At 41.3% G+C, this 24677-nt stretch overlaps 1 pseudogene; it reads right to left on the reverse strand.

The window, feature by feature from the left end:
* Positions 1 to 473: 473 nt before the first annotated feature.
* LOC125516974 lies at positions 474 to 3239 on the reverse strand (annotated as a pseudogene).
* Positions 3240 to 24677: the final 21438 nt, after the last annotated feature.

A 24677-nucleotide genomic window follows, 5' to 3' on the forward strand; every position in this document is an offset into this window, starting at 1 on the left:
TATTCATCATAGAAGTGTTGCATTTTATCCTATTATTCCTGTCATGCAATCCTCTTTTTATTGTTTATCTTCTGCTTTGCAAAATAAAAGTTGGTATTTACTGTGTTTAATCGACATTCCAACAATCTGCCCCTGGTTAAACTCCGAACTTGTTCTCAGTCCACATTCAAGCTCCACCAGATTGGTGTTTTGTCTCATAATTATTCAAAGCTTCTTTCTGATTGACTAATTTTATTTAACTTTTACACATGCATGCCTGCATGTTTAACTGGATACTGAAGCTTCTGCAGGTGGATTTTCTGTTGTTTCGAGTACGATGAATCTGCCCCCATTTGGGCTGCAGTATGACCTCTTGCATTTAGTTCTTACATGCACATGGCTATTATTTCCCTTTTTCGTGGGCTGAACTATTGACTTTGAGATAATTACGTGAATATGAAAATTGAAAAATAATGTGATGTGGACATAGATAGCATTGACAGTAGAGAAATAAGAAACTACTTGATGGTTCTTTGAGTCAATAACATGCATCTGATAGCTTTGATGTTAATTGTCTATCTCCATAGTGGAATATATGGTTTAGCCTTGGTTCATAATTCAATTATCCTTGGTTCATAGTGGAATATATGGTTTTGCCTTGCTATTCATTTGTGGGAAATTTAATTTATCTGTAATGAATATAATGTTACTGTTGGTCAAATCTGAGATGGAATGGAATATATGTTAAACTTACTTTCTGGAGAGGCTTAGATGATAGGCTCATGAGATTATGGTTTGTGTTCGAACAGATCCGTGTCTCTCTCCGAAGAGTATGATAGAGCAGTTTGGAAGCTCCATACCACTGGGGTTTATAACTCCAGTCATGAGATCATGCACTCCAAATTAGCTTCATTAAATTCATTATAACATATATTTTCATACTATTATTACATATTCGATGTTATAGATATTAGCAATCTTTTTATAAAGCTGGTCAAACTAAAAGAAGTTTGGCTAGGACAAACCTAGAACTTCAAATATTTTGATACAGAGGGAGTACATCTTAATCTATACAACAATCAATATTGGAGGAAAATTGCTGTATGACCACAAGCATACAGAAACACAAATTTCTGTTTGATAGTCAATACAGAAACAGATTGAAGATTATGTTTTATTTCCTGAAACCAAAACCATTGATATCCAATCATTTGACATGGAAGAGTGACCAGCACACACTTATATGCAGAAGGGTTGAAAGATGCAGTTGCTAAGGGTTTAAAAAATAATTTAGAAGGTGAAGAAGCAGACAGCTTATATTGTTGCCGCCTTATTCTTCAGTTCGCTTGCAATGCTTTAGAAACAAATGTGTAGAACATTTAGTTGTTGAGGATGCTGCAGCAAGATCATCGAGGATAACTTGCGGGTAATAATATTTCTTCCTCCATAGTGTGTATTGCCTGCTAGCTTCCACAACAACTGCTTCAGTTGACATTTATAGAGACCCAATTTGATCCCTGTCATATCTCCTTGATGCAGCAGTATCAGGTGCCACACGCATTCTCAGAATTTCAAGTTTCATCTCCACTTCCCTCATTGTAGGTCGCTCTTCTCCCTTCAATTTAATGCACATCGCTGCCAGGGTAGCTACTTCCTGGACTTGTCATCTCCCTCTTCCATGACTTGGGGATTGCCTTCTGCGAGTAGCTCAACCAAAAAAATCAATTAGCTCAATCAAGATTGCCTTCTGCGAGTAGCGAAACGAAATGTGATACAAGACCAACACCATTGCCGCCACTACGGTAGAGGCATGGTTTTTTTGTAGTTAGGAGTTCTATAAGTACACCAAAGCTAGAAACATCACTCTTGTCTGTTAGGCAACCGGTATAATAGTACATGGGGTCTAAGTAGCCTATTGTTCCTTGCATAGCTGTAGTCAACCCTGTTTTGACAATTGGGATGTATCTCGAAGCTCCAAAATCTGATACCTTTGCTGTTAAATTATCATCAATAAGTATGTTGGATGATTTAATATCCCTATGATAAATTGGCATCGAAGCAGATGAATGAAGATAAGAAAGAGCTCTAGCAACTTCAAGCTCAATCCTTGTTTGATCATCCCATGATAATAACATCGGGCCTTCAAAATGAAGATGGTGATCAAGTGTACCATTTGAAATGAACTCATAAACCAGTAACGGGACTTCTGTCTCGAGACAACATCCGATTAGCTTCACAATATTTCCATGGTTGATTTGAGAAAGAATCACAACCTCGTTTATGAAGTCATCACATTCTCTCAGTACGATGATCTTGGATTTCTTGATGGCAACAACCTGTAGGTCAAAAATTCTTTTATACACAACACCGTGTCCTCCGCTGCCTGCCTCACGAGTTCTACCAAAATTGTCTGTGGCCTTCTCTATATCCAACAAGGGAATGGTCATTCTTTCACCAAAATCTGTCTTCTGTGATATTAGCTGTTGCAACAATAACCCATGGTTTTACTTGAATAATCTTCTTTTCAGTTTGTTTGCTCTATTTAACTTGATTCTGTGTGCTACAAGGGGGCAGCAAGTACCAGAAGCAAAATAATCAAGCCACCACTGACTACTAGACCTATGAACAGACCTGTAAAATATGGCATCATAGGTGAAGAGCCGAAGTCACGAGTTTGGAGCATTCAAATTGTTTGAGGAAGATATGATTGTGATTATCACAACGATGCTACTGTTACCTGTAAATGTCTTTTTTGTTGTTGTGGCACTGATGCATCCCTGTTTCATCAATGGGTCTCTGTAGTGTAGGTACCATCAGGACACTGGCAATGGGAAGTTCCAGGGCTGTTGATGCAGATTCCATAACATGGATATTCTTCCGGGTGTTCACAGTCGTCAATGAGGGACATATAAATATTTACGAATATACCATATGCTAAGAAGGTAAGAATCTTTGGCTGATCCCTAGAAACGGATAATATCATATACTGAAGAAATAAGCATAACGCTATCAATTAATCTGTTCTTTATTCTAGTACCTTCACATCCATTTGGTTTAGATGCATTGCCCTTGAAGCCAAGAGGGCACTGACAATCATATCCTCCATGTGTGTTTCTGCAGTGACCATAACACGGGTAGATGTCACATTCATTGATATCTGCACATACCCGCAAAAAAAGTAAATTCAGAGATAAACACAACTCGGGAGACTGAGACACTTCATTCTATTAATGTTCTACCTTGCAGATTATGATCACCATAGTGCAACTCTACACACCCACCAGAACACCGGCAGTAATGCCCATGACAACTTGCTCATGATCAAAATTAAGACCATGACCATCAACAGAACTATGATCAAATGCAGTGGTATAGTTGTGGCAAAAACTGTGGCCACTACGGCACGAAGGCGAAGACCCATTGGTATGGCATACGGAACTCTTGATTGTCCAGCCTAGCATGGCAGGGGCCATTTGATTGAACTCATAATTCTCTGTTATGTTCAGAAGATAGTCCGAGTAATGCTCTTAATGCTTTTAGTCCGTGTGAAGAAAAAATACGGATATGATCATGATTTTCCCTTGAGGAAATTGCATAGAACTGCCCACAAGTCAACACATGTACCAAGTTGGTCCTCCGGGAGATCAATTAGATCTTTAGACCGCATGCACAACGAATCAACGAATCAGTGGTCTGAGATCACCAGTTTACCGGGGATTTCGATCTCTTGCAGGTTTCTAGGCTGTGGTTATCTGATTTTTTTTCGGCTTTACTAATATTGTTTCCTACGCTGTTACGTGGTGTTGGTTGAAAACATTCTTTTTGCCGTTGCATGTGATCTGGTTTTCAGGTGCTGTGGCAGAAAGTGCCTCGCTTACTAAAGCCGTCCAGAGACACCTGATATCAGTTTTGCCAAGATCACAGCAAGAAGAGCTCGGCTGGTGTCCCGAAAGCTGATAATATCTGCGTCTTGGCTGCTATTCCTGGTTCTGTAATGCCTCTACTTTTGCTGTTGTAGTTTTAGAGTTTACCTCATAGGGGTGATGCACTGAATCTTGCAAGAAACTGGTGGTTTCATGAATGGAATGGAACCTGGCGGGAGCCTTTCGTTCGGAAAATAACAATTCAGTTATCCTCTAGCATCACCTATGATCAGTTTATCACTTGATCAAATTGTTCTTTTTAACTTGCAAATTTGTAATCTGGGCAGTCCAATATGGTCATGCGTTTGGCGGCATTTGCTTCGAATCCTTCGGGACACTCCCAGCAATGCCTCTGCTACTCTGACCCCTCACTGTCCACTCTCCAGAGGTTAACGGTTTTTCTTGAGTGGTACGAAACATATTTTTTTACATTACACCAATTTTTTTTACATTGTATAAACATGTTTTAACAAGTTCACAAACATAGTTCTGAAACACATGGACATCTTTCTAAATGTCACGACCTTTTTGTTAAAATCGTGCAAGTTTTTTTTCATGTATATTTATTGAGAGATGCGATTTTTTTAAATACACGGATTTTTTTGAATGCTATCAATATTTTTTACAAGTTGTGCGGACATTTCTTTACACTCATGAACATTTTGTAAATGTGTGATATTTTTTTCTTTCTAAATTTAGGTAAATTAATTTTCAGAATATATGTATCCTTACTTCATTTTTTTCTTTATTGTTTTCTTTGGTTTCTGTCTTTTCATCGTATTTCATTTTTTTCATGGTTCATACTGGTTTTATTTGTTTCTTCATTGTTTTCTTTGCTCATTTGTCTTTCTTTTCATAGGTTTCCTATATTTTTCTTGGTTTTCACTAGGATTTTTCTTTTCTTCAATATTTTTATTTCTTTCTTGGTTTTTCTTGGTGCTTTGTTTCCTTCCCTTTTTTCCTTCGGTTTTCTTGGTTTTCATATACATTCAACATTTTTTGTATACATAAAAAACATTTCTATATACATGTTTAACATTTTTGAAATACATGATTAACAATTTTTTGAAATCTTATTTTTGGTGTCTACTTTTTTCCATACACATAGTACATATTTCATGTATATCTAATTCACATAGTACACATAGTAAAGGCTAGAGATACAAGTAAACAGGCTCGAACCCGATCCCGAGCATGAGCACAATCTATTTTTGGGCCTCGACCCTAATTATCCCATTGCAAACCATGAGGAATTTTCTCGTAAACACACAAAAAAGATGCGGTCTTTGCTTTTTGCTCCACTTCGTATAGCAAATTGACGAGGCACGAGTCGCCCATCCCGTCGCGGCCAAATTCACAGTTCTGACCCTTTTGTCAAACTTTAACACGATTTGATCCCGTTCTGATTTTTTCTCTATCTGGCCTTTTTTCTACCATTATCGTTGTTGACAGTAGATTCACACTGGTTATGGTGGTAGGTTTTGATACGCTTTTCATGTTTTCAAACACTGAACCAAGTACACGAGCAGAGGGGGGGGGGGATCATTTGACCCCCATGACTAAACCAAGTACTCCATACTCTCTTTTTTATTTTGTATATAAAAATTGTATGAAGTTAAACTTATTAAAATTTGATAATATTTATATGAAAAAATATCAATACCTACAATGTTGAGGCTATACAATATGAAAATTAAATTCATGCCACTGAGCCGGCTATCGAGCTCGCCAGTTCACTACTAGTCCTCACCACTTGAAATAATAACTGACTGTACTAGAACCAACTGCTGGTTTAACATTTGATTCATTGACAGAAGCTTAAGGCTAGTACACTATTTTCTTGTGAGTGTGGCTTCGGAATCGATCCTTTGGGCCGCCGCCGCCGAACCTAGGTCCGCAGCGAAATCGAAGCAAAATAAGTCCCAAATCAGGTGAAAAACAGAGGGAGGCACTGACCATGCATGTAAGGATCTATCTGTAATGAACCTGGGATACGCGAGCACATGCCATAGCACGAAGACGGGCGCGTTGAGGATGAACACCATGTCATCAACAGGGGGCGTTGTCCAATGTGCGCTAGGGGGTGGGGTGAAGGAGACTCCGAAACAAAAGGCGTGACCAAACACTCATAGAAGGCAGCCACAAACTTTCTTCTCAGCGGAGACGGAGCAAGACTACAATTTCTTTTTGAAATACATGATTAACATTCCTTAAATCTTGATGTCTACCTTTTCCATGCAAATTTTACACTTTTATAATATATCCTTCAAAATTTTCTAATACATGCTTAACATTTTTCAATATGTGGTCAACATTTTTTTATACACATGTTAAAATATTTTCCCAATGTTTGATTAACATTTTTTAAATTCAAGATTAACATTTTTGCAATACATGGTCTACATTTTTGTATACTTGTTGAACATCTTCAAATGCTTGGTTAACGTTTCAAATACAAGATTAACATTTCTTTAATACATGGTCAATATTGTTTCTATACACATTTGACATTTTTCAAATGTTTGATTAACATTTTTGAAATAATCCTACTTGTTGAACATTTCTCAAAATGCTTGACTAATATTTTTAAAATATAGGATCACTCTTTTTCATACACGTTGTATTTTTTTGTAAACATTTTTTCTGTACACGAGAAACATTTTCTCTATACACACTAACAGTTTCAAATATCCTTAAAAAAACTAACAGTTTCAAATGTTTTATTCACATTTTTTAATTTTTTGTCATATGTTTATTTAAAATATTTTTAAGTCTTTTTTAAAATAAAATAAAATAAAAAACATGAAAAAAAACCCAGAAAGACGAAGCCGTGACGTTCCGCTAACTGGGATGGGCCAGTATGGCGTTCCCTTAAGCGAGGCGAGCTTTCAACTCGTGGCAAGCGCACAGAAGCTCTTCCGGTTGACTACTGGCGCTCGCAAGCGATGCGTAGCGGGCCGGCCTATTACCTGGTCAAAAAGGAAAACGTGAAGAAAAACTGAGGCAGAGCTACTAGAGCTAACGAAACAACCACTACACCAAACATGTTTTATACGAATTACTTGAAAACAGCGTTAGTTAATCTTGATTTTAATAAAATGTTAACTTAAATTTGAAAATTACTTGAAAAGTTCATCGATTTTTATCGATTTTGAAAAAATACATCAAATTCGAAAAATAGTTCACCAAATCTAAAAAAATTCATGAATTTGAAAGAGTTCCATCGATTTTTTTAAAAATTACCAATTTGGGAAAAGTTCATCGAATTTGAAAAGTAGTTCATCTATTTTCTTAAAGTTCACAAATTTTAGAAAAGATCATTGATTTAAAAACACTTCCTCAATTTGATTTTTTATAGAATTTAAAAAGCAGTTCATCTATTTTTTTAAAAAAATCCAAAAACCTGAAAAAATTAGATCAATCTTGAAAGAATGTTCACGAATTTGAATGAAAGTTCATGGATTTTGGAAAAAATGTTCATCCATTCTGAAGAAAAATTTCATGATTTTTGTAATAATCTGCGCGTTTCAGAAAAAAGAACAAGGGAAAAGCAAGGATTATTTTTGAAAAACGGAATGAAAACGTCCAGAAAAAACCCATGACTTAGGAATGAAATAAAATGAGAAAACTGGAAGTGCTTCACAACAGTGTGCGATAGCCCAGTAGTTGGTGCCCTTCCCTTCGAACCTGTAGGTTGTGAGTTCGAAATGGTCGCCAGCACATATTTTTGGGGAGTTCTATGGAAAATAATATGGGTCGGCGCAGGTAAGTGCGCCTTCAGCGTCTACGAGTTTTCGGTCGCGGTCTAGGATCTCCCTCCCGATTTTAGTTATTTTATTTTTTGCACGTGTTTTCGGCTTTTTGGATGATTTTTTCGGATTTCCACCTATTTTCCTATTTTTTTGATACTTTTTTTTTAAAAAATACGCGTAAAAACACATTTTTCCCTATTGAGAGACACGATTTTGCTTTCGCGAGAAGCACGATTTTGCTTTCGCGAGAGGCACGAAAAAGAATGCGATTTTTTTTCTTCCGTGAGAGGCATGGCCATGCCTTTCGGAAACATTTTTTTTTCATTTTCTCTTCATTTTTTCTTCCGCATGAGGCACGATTTTGCATCTACGAGAGGCACGGCCATGCTTCTTGGAAACGAAAAAAAAACACATTTTCTCTATTTTTCTTTCGGCAAGAGGCACGATTTTGTTTCAGCGAGAGGCACGGCCGTGCCTCTCGGAAATGGCTTCTGGAAAGGAAAAAAAACATGCTCCTAGTTTGGTTTTTTCGTCCGTTTTTTTTATGAAAAAAAGTTCGTCAAAATCTATTGACATGTGATCTAGATTTGAAGATCTTCAATTATGATAACCATTCGAGATTTGGACGCAGGGTTTAAGAGATAAAACATTTTGAATAAACAGATCTACGAAAAAAAGGAAAAACTCTCAGGTTGCAACAAGTGGCACATATGCAGCACGCCACCTGTCACAACCAGGGGAGATAGGAGTGATCTTTGGAAGGAGTACTCCTCAGTTAGTGATTTCGCCTGAAGCCGAATGAATTGTAAATAGAGATGCTTGTGGTGCTTAGATGGGTTGCAGCCAGTAGCCCATTTTGGCACATTTAAAATTTGTAAGACAAGTAAAACACCTCTAAATGATAGTCATAATCACGAATTTGGATTCGAATATTATGCTATATTAATTATTACCTCATGTATAGAAATGTTTGTATTCACTTAAAAAATTAGAAATTATTTAATGAACATCCGTATATAATCCATGATTGTATATTTTAAATGTTCGTATTGACTAAAGATTTTTAAACAATCATGGCTTATGTTTAAAATAGTATTGTCTATATAATAATTAAGCATTTCCAAAAGTTACAGGAACATTTTTGAGTAAATTATTTTATTAATACCTCTATATATTTATTTTGTGTGAACACTTGTATTTGTGTACCATGAGGTTATTATTTATATACCACAAATATTTAATAACCCATAGTGTGGCATGGGGCCTGGTTTATATATATACATGCAAACAAATATTTGTATACCACGAGTCAATTATTAATAACACATGAATATTTGTATACATGAGGTAATTATTAACTACACACAAATATTTGAATCTAACTATTATTATTTTAGTTATAATTTACAGGCTTTTACTTTTTTATGTTAACCTGTGCTAATGGGCCACTGGCTGTAGGCCACGGGCGCTCCTTCGGGAGCCTCGCAACGATCAGCGCCACTTGGCGCGCTCTCAGCCATTCGCCACGTGTCGTGCTTTGGATGCTTCCTTCGGATTTTTTTTATTTTTCCGCACGCGTTTTCGGCTTTTTAAACGGTTTTTTTCTGGTTTTTTCAACGTTTTGGTTTTCCCCCGGTCTTCTTTAGCTTTTCGATAAAAAAAATTGAGAAACTTTTTTTTGCGCAAAAAAACGCGTTTTCTTTTTTTTTCTTTCGCGAAAGTCACGGTTTTTTCCGCGAGAGGCACGCTTGTGCTTTAGCAAGAGTCACGGCCGTGCCTTTCGGCAACGAAAAAACGTATTTTCTGTTTTTTTTCTTTCACGAGAGTCATGGTTTTGCTTCCGCGAGAGGCACGGTGGTGCTTTTGCGAGAGTCACGACCGTGCCTCCCAGAAAGGGAAAAATAAAACGCGTTTTCTGTTTTTTCTTTCTTTCACGAGAGTCATGGTTTTGCTTCCGCGAGAAGCACGGTTGTGCTTTCTCAGAGTCACGGCCGTGCCTCTGAGAAAGGAAAAAAAATACGCGTTTTCTGTTTTTTTCGTGAGAGTCACGGTTTTGCTTCCGTGAGAGGCACGGTTGCGTTTTCACGAGAGTCACGGCCGTGCCTATCGGAAACGAAAAAATGCGTTTTCTGTTTTTTTTCCTTTCAGGAGAGTCACGGTTTTGCTTCTACGAGAGGCACGGGTGTGATTTCACGAGAGGCACGGGTGTGCCTCTTTCGGAAAGGGAAAAAACCGTGCTCCCGGTTCGGTTTTTTCGCCTGATTTTTTTCGTCAGTTTTTTTTCGTGAAAAAAAGTTCATCAAAACCTATTAACATATGATCTAGTTTTGAAGATCTCGACGTGAGGAATCCAATGGTGAAAACGATTCGAGATTTGGACGCATGGTTTAAAAGATAAAGCATTTTGAATAAACGAATCTATGAAAAAAGGGAAAACTCCCAGGTTGCGACGGGCACGCTGCATGTGCGCTACTTGTTGCGACCTGAAAAAATCGAATGTTCTTTGCAACGAGTACTTCTTAATTAGTGATTTCGCCATGCTATCACTGAAACACCTTGGTGTGGCCAGCGCATGCAACCTGGAGGCAGCAGTCCGGTTCGACTGCTGTCAAGCACGATTATTAATTTCTCAAAAAAAGCACAATTATTAATATCAAGTTTCCTTCTGGATTGATGGATGGAGCCCACTACTCATAGATACATATAGTATTCAAATAATCATATGTCGTAATTACAAGTGGACCCCATGCCACATCAGTCAAACACGGTGCCATGTCGGCACGTTATACTTCTACAGATGTGTTTACCATCGTATTTGCACGCGCCAGCCAAGTTTTAGAACTAGTTTGACGTATTTTTTAAATTCATACACTAAAATGAACATCCATTGCAAATTCAAGCATCATCGATACAATTACCTCCAAATCAATACAAGTCAAGTATGGGACGATCTCGGTCATCTGCCAGTTGCCGCATTGTGAGAGACTCCAAAGAATGCGGTCAAGTTGCACCGCGGCGGCCAAAGACCAACCAGTCCCGCTGAGTGGCTCGAATGGATGCAGCGCATCGTCTCCTGCAGCAGCCATGCCATTGGCCTAAGCCGGGTCATGACCTTTCATAGCTAGCCACTACTAGAGTACTAGCTAATCATGCGCACTTCAAATTCCGACTCAACTTAGCTTGATTCTGAAGATCGATCGATCCACAAATGGGACAAGCTAATAAGCAGGGCACTGCACACTGAAACCCTTCCAGGCCATTTGCTATCTTATTTTCTTCTTAAAGGGACCTTCTCCTTCTCTACAGTCTACACATGTTGGTTGGAAAGAAAAATGTGAGCTTATATTTCGCTGTGTGCAAGTGATGAAAACAAGCTTTTGTTCGTGTCTGGGTGGAAACATTTTATTCTTTTCATGGACACATTTTTCCATGTTGATGAATGTAACGAATGTATTAAATCACATAGTTCACTCTAGGCCACCCCTTCCTTTATATAAGGTGTATTTGTTTTTTGATAAAATCCCACAATGTAAGGTGTATTTGTTTTTGATTAAATCACATAGTTCACTATGAAAGGAACGGTGGGAGTACAAAATAGACTCTAATGTGATTAATCATTTATTTTATTAAAAAATGAGAGGAGAAATACTATAGAGGTCCGTTAACAAAATATTACATGCCCATTGTTGTGAGAATGAATGAACTGTGCATTCAGACTAATAGAAATAAAAGAAAATATGAGAAATATAAAAACAAAAAGGAAAATAAAGAAAGAAAAATTGGAAGAAGAAAAGATTAGGAACAAACTCAGGTTTTTTTTTGAGAAGAAAAAGAAAAAGAAAACTCAGATAATGGGCCAACCAGAGTGAAAAGGAGTTAGACTGCACATGGCCGGCCTTATTTCCCCCAATTGGCCGGCTTCGCTTAAGAAAAGAAAAGGTTCTTTCGTCATTCTTGACTTCTTGTGTAGTACTCGTAGCATGCATGCATGCATGTGCAGATGGCTCGTGGTGGTCGGTCGGGCTACACACACGGGGAACATGGATGCACGTCGGCGAGCTGCGTGTTTGCACTGTCTTGGGAGGTGAGCCGTGAGCGCGCGCGTCGACGGCCAGGAGCACGCCGGCGAGGTACACTCCAAGTTGGCAGCTCCTGGAAGGCTGGAAAGACATCTTGGCGGCACGTACTGCGGACCTGCATGCATGTTGGACATGCACGGTGGCGGGCTATGTACGTGTACGTAATGTGCGTGTTGGCCCTCTCTCCACTTTCGCACATGGAAGCATATGCTCCTGCCAACGAAAATATATTTTAAAATGTCAAAAAATTTCAAACACAAATTTGACGCATTTTCAACATTGTATGTGCGCATGCCAAGTTTCGTGAAAAACTAACATTTTATACGCCTTGCGTAAAAAGACAAAATAATGTCTCATGAAAATCCTTTTTTAACACTAAATTTTCTCTTTTTTACATGTGATATGAAAGTTGTCGGTTTTTCGCAAAACGAGTTTCTGTGCACGTAGAATGTCAAAATGCAGTCGGGAATCACTTTGTCAGAATATTGTGACATTTCAAAATATGTTTAAAACACATTTTAAAACCAGGAGCATATGCTCCCACGTGCCAAAACGCCTCTCTCCTCTCTTGGCCCATACTTAATTGTAGGAGTCATGCAGGTGATACCCCTTCATCGTCGTCATGGCCGCGGTTGCTATAATCAGAGGAGAAATGCTACACTTAGGGACACACATAGAATTATTTGGTTGAAAATCAAAGGGAGACCCACCTTGGAATTCAGGGAGAGGTTAATAAGGAATATGAGCAATAGAGTTGAAATTGAGCATCATCAAAATAGAGTTGCTCATAGTTTAGCTAGTATAGGAAGATCTGGTGGTAGCACCGCCTGTTGGTTGCACCATGTGCCAGCCAGCGTTACTCATGATGTACTAGCAGACTGTAATTCTATTTCTGAGGAATAAAACCCACATTATCCCGCAAAAAAGGAAGAGGAGCAATGCTACATCCACGGGATGTTACTTAGGTTTTACGGTGGCGAGCATAGTTGGAAAGATTTGACTGGAGGGAAGGGGGATGCGGGGCCCACCCAGGTGAAAATCAATGGGGGGGGGGTGTGAGGGGGCGATAGCCGATAGGATTAATAGCAGGTTACATAAGGCTTCGTAGATGTAGGATTATCGTAAGGAAGAGGACACATCAGCCTACAACTTTAGTCCGTGACAAAACTGTCCGTAAGTCTAGAGTTATTGTAATCAGAGCTAAAATCCTCGAGTAATGCTACATCAACAGGGGGATTTCATGTGGAGTTCACGGAGTAGTTGAGGTGGACCAACAGAACTGCCGTTTGGGAGAGGACTAAAAATCAAGGGGGGGGGGGGGATTTGTTAGAAGAAAGCCCCGTAAAACGCTTGTGATACTCCGTGAGTCTACCATTTTCGAAAAGCCTCCCATCCTCGCTAGTTAAATCACTGACCCCGGCCAACCACATTGTCGCCAGCTCTGGGTCGCTTATGTGTTAGCTTCGTCGGTTCCTCTTTTCTCTCTTAGAACAACATCTAGTTATTGAAAATAGTTAGTGATTGGCTACCTTGCTGGACGGAGGTTGGTTGCCTTATATTGCAGCCGAGTGAAGCTTGACAATAGTTTAATTTTTATTACAACCAGCTTACTGAAATAAGTTTACTCTTTTTTGTCTTCGTATATGGAGTAGCTAGCTCAAAGCCTAGGGCATCTCCAACTGCCGACCATCATTCCGGCCCCAAATGTCCTTTCATCCCTCCAATGCGGATTCCTATTTTAGGGCTGGCGTGTCTGGACGCCCGTACTCCCCAGGTCCCGTAATAATAGTTTACCTAATGTTCGGCTGAATATAAGTTAAACAAATGTTACACTATTTTGGAACCAAAACAGCTACTCGCGGATAATCAAAGTTTCCTTGAGTTACTCATTTAGCTTACGAGCTTTGAGTTTTAATTCCAGCTTTATATACATTAGTCGCCACGCGTCTCTACACCTTCCATGGTAAATATCAGACTAGCATCGTAGTTCTATTTGCGTTGGTGGAATCAAATGATGCAACTTCAAGAAAATCATTCTCGGCCCCCTCCTCCTAAGGGTGCCATATTTGTAACCAAAATAAGGATACAATCCGAAAGGTTAAAAAACAAGAAGTGCTTTAGTACGCCTTCTCTGAAAAACTGGCTTGATAATAAACTATCACATTGTCGCCGGATGCGGATATGACCCCGCAAACAAACCAAGTCATGTACTCAACACGCATGCCAACATATACAAAAGAAAATCAAATCATTTTTACACCTACTTGAAAAACTAAAATGTGTATGCGATGTTTCTGTGCGTCTTGGAATGTCGTGTAAAGTTGTCATATGAAACATCACACATCAAGCCGAACCAGCCAAGCTTAAGAGAGCACAAGGAATTTTAAATGCTCGGGAGTGTGTCTATGTCTTGCAAGCTAACGGTGACATTGACCTCCTAAAACCGCGCAAGAGGGGCGACCAGGCTTCGGCGATCTTCTTATGCCTTTATGACCAAGCCACCCAAAACAGCTCATTGAACTATACGAAAACTACAGTTGTCAAAATCCCAACTAGGTTGGTAAGGGAGAACGAGAATCAAACACACTAACCAAAATTGAGGTTCACCGCCGGGTTCTCGTCGCTTCGATTCCACCATCTCGGTCAACTTTGTTGGTCGCCAATGTCCGCTACCTGGATGGTCCATTGGGTCGTAGTTGTGTCAAAAGATAGAAGAAACAATGAACTACTAACGAGAATTCGAAGATTGCTGGGGTGAAAATTTCAAAATAAATGGCACGGAGGTACCAATACAACTTGGGTCACATGCATCGCATGTGACGTTTAGTTAGTATTGACCGTATACAATACCAAACATTGTTGATGTCATTGCAGTAAGAACCTGTGCAGCAATTTTTCAAATAACCCCTCTTGTATGTCATCTGCCGATGTGGAATTTTTGCTAAGCTAGCACGATTTTGACCCAAAGAGAGCCTGCAAAACAAGTTTATAGTACGTATATGAGAATGAGCTATTTATGACATTATGAAATAACATGTATCCTCGCGCCTAGTTTTATTTGTGTGTGGTGTAATTTTCTCTAGAATTAAAGACCTTACTATAATTACATCTTAGATCTTTAAAAAATTGTCATAATTAATGTCCTTCTAATTATACTCTAAGTAGACGCAAACCTAGTCTGGTGAAAAATTCTAGCAAGAAGCCTAGCTAACCCCAGTTAAAGCAAAGAATAAGCTGGACCCATCCATAATACGGAGTAGTTGCTTCCAGGACCCTGAAAGAGATAAGACGACAGAAATCTACCTGGTCCTCCTCGCATGCAGCCAGGGCAGAGCTTTCTGGAGGAGAAAATTACATCTACAGTAACTGAACTTGACTCTAGGGTTCACTTTGGTCACTGTATTCACGAAATCGCAAGTTACGGTCACCGGGCTCGCTGAACCGGGTCACTATACGGTAACCCATACCGTTTCGGCTCGTATCGGCCCGATTTGACCAGAAACCCGCTTTGACTCGCCAGCTGGACATGACACGTCGAGGGTTTCTTCATCCTCTCCCCTCCCCTGTCGATTCCCCTCTCGTTCCCCTCATCCGACTGCTAAATCCCTAGCGCAATCTCTCATCCCCTCCACTGTCGCTTGGATCCAACAGTTGCATCCTCTGCTCCCATGTCCGGCGCGGGTAGCTCATCGGGGGCCGGTGCGGGTTGGCTTCCTTTGATCCAATGCCCTGATTGCAAGATTCGCCAGATTAGGCGGTTTGAGTCCACCACTGAAAAGCATCCTGGATGGATCTTGTACAAGTGTATGAATCATAAGGTTAGCACAAGAACATTGACTGGATGTTGTTCTTCTTAATTTGATTTTCAGATTTGTTCTTGATTTGATTTTGAGATTTGTTCTTGATTTTGTCAAATAGGCAGGGAAGAAACCTTGCAACTTTTGGCACTGGGAAGCTAGTTACATTGATTATTTGAAGGTAAATGGACATCTGAGAGGTGAATCTGTGGATAGTAAAGTAGTAGAGATGAAGAAAAAGAAGAACACGACAGAAGTGGATCCTGAAGATATGATGAAGATGCTGCTACTGCTAAAATTACTTCCAGGAGATGTTACAGACTTGGTTGTTGTAATGAAGATAGCAGTTGTACTGCTATTTGCAATTCTCTTTGTGTTAGTGTTAGTTCTAGTTAGGATGTGATTGCTGTCAATGTTGGCAATTGCTAAGTAAGAAGGAGACTTTTGTGTTGTTTGATGTCAGTGTTAATAGAAACCTTTGTGTGGAGACAACTTTGCTGTTGGAAATTGGAGAAGTGGAAAATGTTTCTTCCTTTACTGAACATGCATTCAATAACATGTTGAACACTGACAAGAAGGAATAAGACTGAAATTTAAAAATTTGCAGTTGATAACACAGAACAATACTGAACTGAACATGCATTTTACTGTTGAACAAATGAAGAACATGAATTTGATAACACCATTTCTTTAGCATAACAGAAACTGGTCATTCATAGCTCCTTCATAACACACATAAGTATTTGAAAAGCATACAGTACTGAAGAGAAAATTACATCTACAGTAACTGAACTTGTCTTAACATCTAGAAATTGCAAAATACTTCATCCATTACATTAAATGGTCATTCAGGACCTGAATTCATCAAACATGTTAACTTTCTTGTGCTTATTTGCTGCAGCAGCTGCTTTCTTTTGCAGTGCAATAATTTTCTTTGCTTCCGCTGCTGCTTTCTTCTCTTCTGCAGCCCTCTTCTTTGCCTCCATTAGTTCTTGTTTTTTAGCTGCTGCTGCAAGCTTCTTGGCCTCAAGTTCTTGCTCTCTTTTTTTTCTTGCCTCTGCTTTCAAAGCTTCTTTTTCTTGAGCTTTTTTGGCCTTTTCAGCTTGTTTCTTGGCAAGGGATTCACCTGCTTTTTGCAAAGCAGCAGCTTCCCTTTGTGCTAGGATTTCAGCACACCTCTTTTCATGCAATATTTCATTGGCTTGCTGCTTGGCCTCCCCCATCACTTCAACTCTAGCTGCAAGATTTCCTAATCTTGTTGCAGTGCTGCTACCTAAAGATGGCATTGCAGTTCTAGCTTCTTTGAGGAAAGAGCTTTCAGGAAATGGTGTTGGCACCTTTCTTTTCCTTGGTTTAGGAGCCTGTAACAGTAGTGAAACATGAGATGTATTTCACATCAAGATCATATTTTTAACAAGGTTCAATGGATATACCTCATTTCTCATGATTTCCATCATTGAATGTGGATGAAGAGCTCCAATTGGAGGCATGTCATGTTCCTGTGTGACAACAGGCTCCTCACTTGCCTGTGTCATTGATGGTCCAGGTGCTTGTTCTTGTGTTGTAGCCTACACATTTGCAACAAGGTTAAATGAATGTATCGAGCACTGAAATATTTGCCAGAAGCTAAAATGGATGTATCGAGCACTGAAATATTAGCCACAAGCTAAAATGGATATATCGAGCACTGAAATATTTGCAAATGTTACCTGTGACAGAGTAGGTTCTTGTTCTTCTTCTTCAAATGTGGCTCTTGGCCTCTTCCTCATTTGCTTCTGCATAGGTTTTGCTGCAGGTAGGCCTTGCTTGAAGGCAGAGCACCCTTTCTTATTATGTCCAGGATTGTTGCAATGGCTGCAATGAATAATTGTGCCATGTCTTGTAATCTTTTTCCCTCCTTTCTTTGCTATTACCTCCTCTGGTTGCATTCTCCTATTCTTGGCCTTTCTCCCTAGTTTCTTCTCATACAAAGGAGGCTTAATTACACAACCACCCATTTTCTGCCACTCCCTCCTATCTTTGCAAGGCATAATAATGTAAGCATATGCTTTGGATAAATTGCAAAGATCATAACACTTGTGCACCATTTCCTCAGGATCAATTAGTTCATCTCTATAGCAAGCTATGGAGTGGGGGCAGGGAATGCCAGTTAATTGCCACCTTCTGCATGTGCATGCCTTGAACTGCAACTCCACAATGTACTCCCTACCATGTGAAGAAACTTGGAAGATTCCCTCTCCAGCATTAGTAGGGTAACAACTATTAGACCATTCTATGTGCTTCAGAAGCCTTTTCTTGATCTTTGGGCAGATTCGACCATTAAATTTCTTAGCCTCTTGCTGCTTGTTATAATGTCTGCTTGAAAGTTGTGACTTGATTCTATCAATCATGCTGATGATTGGCAATTCTCTAGCCTCCAAAATATATCTACAAGTATTTGAAGAAATAACACATACTTAATTCATTATGAAGAGAGAACACATAGCAAGTACATGAGCAATTGAAGAACACATAGCAAGTACATGAACACATAAATGTACCACTTACTTATTGAAAACCTCACAATTGTTGTTTAGTAAAATATCACATTTGGGCAAATCAGTCTGGAATGCCCTAACCCAAGTGTTAGGCCTCTTCTCTGCAAGCCAAGCATGAGCCTCACTATCAAGAAGTCTCATCTCTTCCATATATTCTTCATACTGATCAGTTGTGGTGCACCTAGCTATCTTCCAGAGCTGGTTTTTCAGAACATCTCTATATTTCTCTCTGAAATTCTGCCAAAGGTGCCTGACACAGAATCTGTGTTCTGAGTCATGAAAATGCTGCTCTACAGCATTTGTTAGGCCCTACAAGTTTTGTAAGTTAGTCAGTAAGTAAGTGAATATCAGACATGACAGTATGTATGTAAGTAACTATGTACATATCTTTACCTTTTGCTTATCAGACATGACAGTCCATGCTGAGGTGTTCTGAATCCCAAGATCGTGTTTCAGTGTTCTCATAAACCAGCTCCAAGTGTTAGTATCTTCAACATCTACAATGCAGTGTGCCACAGGATAGATACAATCATTAGGATCCATGCCAACTGCAGACAGAAGCACACCTCCATACTTAGTTTTCAAATGACATCCATCAAAACAAATTATGGGCCTACACCCTGCAAGGAATCCTCTTTTACATGCATCAAAACTGAAGTAGCATCTGTTGAACCTTGATTCATTGTCCAATTGAATGAAAAATGTGTTGCCAGGGTTGGATCTTCTAACTTCATTTGCATAATCCCAAAGCATGTTGTACTGTGCCTCCTCATCTCCATGGATTATCTTCAATGCATATCTCCTTGCTCTGCTTAGTTTACTACAAGAAGCTGCCATATTCCAGTCCTTTTGCACTAACCTCCCAAAATTTCTCAAATTCATTCCTTGATCTGCCCTGAAGTGCTCCAAGTACTTTTCTGCAAGATATCTAGCAGTAAATGCCTTTACTTTCCACTTCTTAGAACATTTGTGTTCATCATTATAACTCTTGATGACCATGCAGTTTGTTCTGCTATCATAACTACACCAAATGTTCCAGGGGCAGTGGGACTGACATTTTGCTGAAATTCTTTTCCTGTCGTTTACTGGCAATTTGATGTCAAATCTATTTTTGCAAGCATATTCTCTCACTGCTTTTCTAAACAATTCTGGTGACTGGAAAACTTGTCCAAATTTGAATTGTGGATCATGCAAATCTTCCTTCCTAAAGCTTTTAAATTTGTACTTTGCACCTGCTTCATCATCAGAATCTGGGAGCTCAAGGTCTTCTTCATCTGATCCTTGTACAGGGTCTGACTTTGCTCTAATATGAACATCAGTAGGCTCCTCCACTGTCTCCTCTTTAAGATCATCATCTAAATCACTGACATTATAATCACTATCTACAATCTCATCAGCATAGTCTGATCCTTGTTCACTCCCATTTACTTCAACATCAGAAACTGACCCTTCACTGTCATATGCAACAGAGCCATCCTCTTCACCCTGCTCCACATCTTCCTCCTCATTTGCAACTGCTTCTTCTGCTGCTTGCTCTGCAACTGCTTCTTCTGCTGCTTGCTCTGCAACTGCTTCTTCTGCAGAATTTGTTCCTTCTGATTCTTGCTCTGCAAGTGCTTCTTCTGCAGCTTCTTCTTCTGCTAGGTCTGCATCATCTGCAATGGTGACATGAGTGACAAACGTACACTGCATTTTTTCCACTGCTTCCTCCTTAATTTTCCTATCCAATAAATCCTGCTGAATCTTCTTCTTATGCTTCTCTAGTGCTTCCTCCCTAATGATCTGAATTGGTTTGATAGGACTAACAACAGTAGGCAGGTCTGCTACAGGAAACTCTATCACATCATCCCAGTCAAACTGCCTGAAACTCTCATCATGATCAAGATACATTTGCAAAAACTTGTGCCCAAATGTTACATGTGCCCTCATGTTAAGACATTTGTCATTGCAAGTTATCTTCACAAGACCACCTTCAGTCATTGGTTTACCAGGCATGCAGTAATACATTTGCAATCTCCCCTTCACTTCATAGCCCAATTCTTCTACCAGATCTTCTAACTTCTCGATAGTAAGTGTATCCCCCTCCACATAATCATACCACATGTTTTCTCCATTGACATATGCACGATTTTTACCAACTCCAAGGAAATAACCACCAAAATTGATGCAAAGACTGAAGTTTGATAAGTAGTCAATTTCATCTGCAGATTTACATAAAACCCTAGATTAACTGCCTAAAATCCATAGCAGAACGGAAACCCTAGCAGTAACATCAAAATCTGAAGGCAAATAAGAGCGTGCAACCACCTAATCGACCTCAAATCGATTAGATTCATAGAGAAAAGGGGGGTTTTACAGAGGTTCAGGGAGAAAACAGGGGTTTACCATACACAGGTGGTGGGTCTCCTTCTGCTCGGCGACGAGGCGCCATGGAACAAGTCGTCGACGAACCCTCTGGCCGCTGTCGCTCCGTCGGTGGATGCCTCCACCGGCGGCGATGAAACCCTAGCCGATCAGCACCGCGATCGCTTCCCCTTTCCTTTCTCTTCTCCTCTGCCTCGGAGGCGTCGATGAAAAGGTGAAGCGTCTCGACCGAACAGGGGGGGAAGTGCAAAATAGCTCGGTTGCTGCTCGCTTCTTTAAGTTTTGTCGACGTGTCATGTCCAGCTGGCGAGTCAAAGCGGGTTTCTGGTCAAATCGGGCCGATACGAGCCGAAACGGTATGGGTTACCGTATAGTGACCCGGTTCAGCGAGCCCGGTGACCGTAACTTGCGATTTCGTGAATACAGTGACCAAAGTGAACCCTAGAGTCAAGTTCAGTTACTGTAGATGTAATTTTCTCCTCCAGAAAGCTCTGCCCTGGCTGCATGCGAGGAGGACCAGGTAGATTTCTGTCGTCTTATCTCTTTCAGGGTCCTGGAAGCAACTACTCCGTATTATGGATGGGTCCAGCTTATTCTTTGCTTTAACTGGGGTTAGCTAGGCTTCTTGCTAGAATTTTTCACCAGACTAGGTTTGCGTCTACTTAGAGTATAATTAGAAGGACATTAATTATGCAGTAAGTGTATCCCCCTCCACATAATCATACCACATGTTTTCTCCATTGACATATGCACGATTTTTACCAACTCCAAGGAAATAACCACCAAAATTGATGCAAAGACTGAAGTTTGATAAGTAGTCAATTTCATCTGCAGATTTACATAAAACCCTAGATTAACTGCCTAAAATCCATAGCAGAACGGAAACCCTAGCAGTAACATCAAAATCTGAAGGCAAATAAGAGCGTGCAACCACCTAATCGACCTCAAATCGATTAGATTCATAGAGAAAAGGGGGGTTTTACAGAGGTTCAGGGAGAAAACAGGGGTTTACCATACACAGGTGGTGGGTCTCCTTCTGCTCGGCGACGAGGCGCCATGGAACAAGTCGTCGACGAACCCTCTGGCCGCTGTCGCTCCGTCGGTGTGCCTCCACCGGGGATGTAGCGATCAGCACCCGCGCGGCTCCCTTTCCTTTCTTCTCCTATGCCTCGGAGGCGTATGAAAAGGTGAAGCGTCTCGACCGAACAGGGGGGGAAATGCAAAATAGCTCGGTCGCTGCTCGCTTCTTTAAGTTTTGTCGACGTGTCATGTCCAGCTGGCGAGTCAAAGCGGGTTTCTGGTCAAATCGGGCCGATACGAGCCGAAACGGTATGGGTTACCGTATAGTGACCCGGTTCAGCGAGCCCGGTGACCGTAACTTGCGATTTCGTGAATACAGTGACCAAAGTGAACCCTAGAGTCAGTTCAGTTACTGGTAGATGTAATTTTCTCGTAGATGTAATTTTCTCTTTCTGGAGACAAGGCAACACAGAGACAAGAAGACAAAGAAAGAGAGAAACCAGTCTTCGAGGACGCCGGACCAGTTTTGGGCACAACATACTCGTCTCGAAAAGGCAGAATTAAGGCCAACTCCACCGCGCGACCTTAAATGGACATCCGTTTTGTCCGGTTTTTGTCCCTTTGGGTAGGGATTTGGGGTCGTGTCCGGGCCTGTACTGGGATGCGGTGGCCGTGCGCCCAGTGCGCGGCCGCATCCTTTTGGCCCATCATGTCCGTCAGGGTCAAAAAATGCCCAAATTTGCATCAAAACTAGTTTCGAACCCAAATATTTGTCTGAAAATTAAAATTGTTTTACAACCCAATTGAAATTGTCTTTAATAAAATAGTTTTACAACCAAATCGAAATTTTCTTGACTGAACATAAAATGGACAAATACATCTATTGGTTGCCAATGTGATCCCACACGTGCTCAACCAAGTCATTTTGAAGATTCACATGAGTGTGCCAATCACGCATCTCACGGTGGAATTGGGCAAACTGTTCAAATGTGGCCGGGTCTTGGTGCAGGGGCTCAATATTTTCAGCTTGATAATCAAATCCTTGGTCGAAGATACTCTCATCACGCTCGTCCTCGACGATCATGTTGTGCATGATCACACAAGCAGCCATCACCTCCCAAAGCTTCCTTTCATCCCATGACAGTGCAGGGTTTCGAACGATACCCCACCGGGATTGAAGCACACCAAAAGCATGTTCCACATCCTTTCTAACACTCTCTTGCATTTGGGCAAATCACTTTCTCTTCTCACCTTAGGGTTTCGAGATTGTCTTCATAAAAGTTGACCACTGAGGATATATACCATCTGCTAGATAGTATCCTTTGTTGTAATGGTGGCCGTTGATCTCAAAGTTGACAGGTGGGGAGTGGCCTTCTGCAAGCCTCGCGAAGACTGGAGAACGCTGCAGCACGTTGATATCATTGTGAGAACCTGCCATGCCGAAGAAAGAATGCCATATCCAAAGATCTTGTGATGCCACCGCTTCTAATATGACAGTGCATCCGTTAACATGCCCCTTGTACTGGCCCTGCCAAGCAAATGGACAGTTCTTCCACTCCCAGTGCATACAATCTATGCTGTCAAGCATACCTGAAAAGCCTCTAGCTGCGTTGGTCGCCAACAATCTCTCTGTATCAGCGGCAGGTGGCTGCCTCAAGTACTCTGCGCCAAAGACCTCGATCATAGCCTGGCAAAACTTGTACATTGACATCAGACATGTTGTCTCACTCATACGCACATACTCATCCACCAGATCGCCTGGAATTCCATATGCAAGTATGCGGATGGCCGCGGTGCATTTCTGGTAAAAGGAGAATCCAAGCTTGCCAAGGGCATCCGTCTTGCACTCGAAGTATGGGTTATGAGCAACCACTCCCTCTCGGATACGATTGAACACATGCCTTGCCATTCGAAAACGGCGGCGGAATTTATCCAGCTTGAAGAGCGGGGTGTTGGCAAAGTAATCGGCATAGAGCAGGGTGTGGCCTCTCTCCCTGTTGCGGTTCAGGTTGGGAGCACGGCCAGGGACTGACCCCCTGTACCGAGGAAGCTGCCGTTGAATATGGTCGTGAACGACCAGTGCAGCCACCACAAGATCGTCATCATCCGACAACGAATCGTCCGATGAACAAAGGAAGTGATGGAAGAAAAACTCGTCTCCATTGTCCATACCTTTGTTGGCAAAAGGTCGAACACCTTGCGGTCTTGGTGGCGAAGAGGCCGCGATGATCACCTCGACGCAGCAGGGGTGGTTGCCGGCCGGCTACTGGCCGCTCTGGAGCTCTCGTCGGAATCTGCCTCGGCCGCCGTGGTACGTCGCCGGCAGTCGTGTCCCCTCTGCCACCGGCAAGGACGGCGACGGCCAAACCTCCTCCGATCGACGACGAAAACTACGGCGGAAGCGCGGGCGTGGTGGCGACCATGTCGAGACGTGGTTTGGTATGGACGACGGGGGGCTGCGCGGTGAGGAGGCGGCCGGAGAATAGTGGCGGCGCCGACGGCGCGGCGGGGCGGGGAGAGAGGGTGAAGCGTTGGGAGCGGAGGGACTGCTAGTGTCCCTGACAGGCGGGCCCGGGGGGGGGGGCAAGGGCATGCGTCGAGGCCGTCCGCGCGCGTTCCTTTCACCCCAAACCGAGCGCAAGTTTGGGCCGGGGATGGGTCGAAAGTGAACGGAATCCGGACATTTGTCCGTTTGAGGCCGTGCGCTGGGCCGTCTCGTTTGTCCCTTTTACCCCAAACGGACGGGGGCGGACAGGATAGGGTCGCGCGGTGGAGTTGGCCCAAGGGGTAGACCATCCGTTGGATCTATCTGAGTAAAACATACAATGATTGACTAACTGGCTGAACTACTGGACCATTTATTCCCATTAGTGTTTTGTACCAGATAAAACAAAGAGAACATCTTACCCCATGCACTGTCATCATTAAGTCAACCTGAAAATTATACCGTATACTGGTGTTATATAGCATATGCATGTACGTACACCTCAAGATGTAAAGGGTTTTCCCGTGTTGGTGTCATGGGGATCTGGTTCCCTTTGCCCAGCGGTTTTAACTATAAACGTCCCGTTTCTCTGCACCCGCACACATGATTCCACGACTTCAAACATGAAACCGATAAAAAGATCAAATATATAAAATAAGTTGTCACAATGTGGAAAATGCTGAGAGCCATCGTATTTCCAAGTGATACGTATAGCGTGCACCCTAATTCAGGTAGCGAGAC

This window comes from Triticum urartu, chromosome 6 (genome assembly GCF_003073215.2).
Source record: "Triticum urartu cultivar G1812 chromosome 6, Tu2.1, whole genome shotgun sequence".
NCBI classification, from domain to species: Eukaryota; Viridiplantae; Streptophyta; class Magnoliopsida; order Poales; family Poaceae; genus Triticum; species Triticum urartu.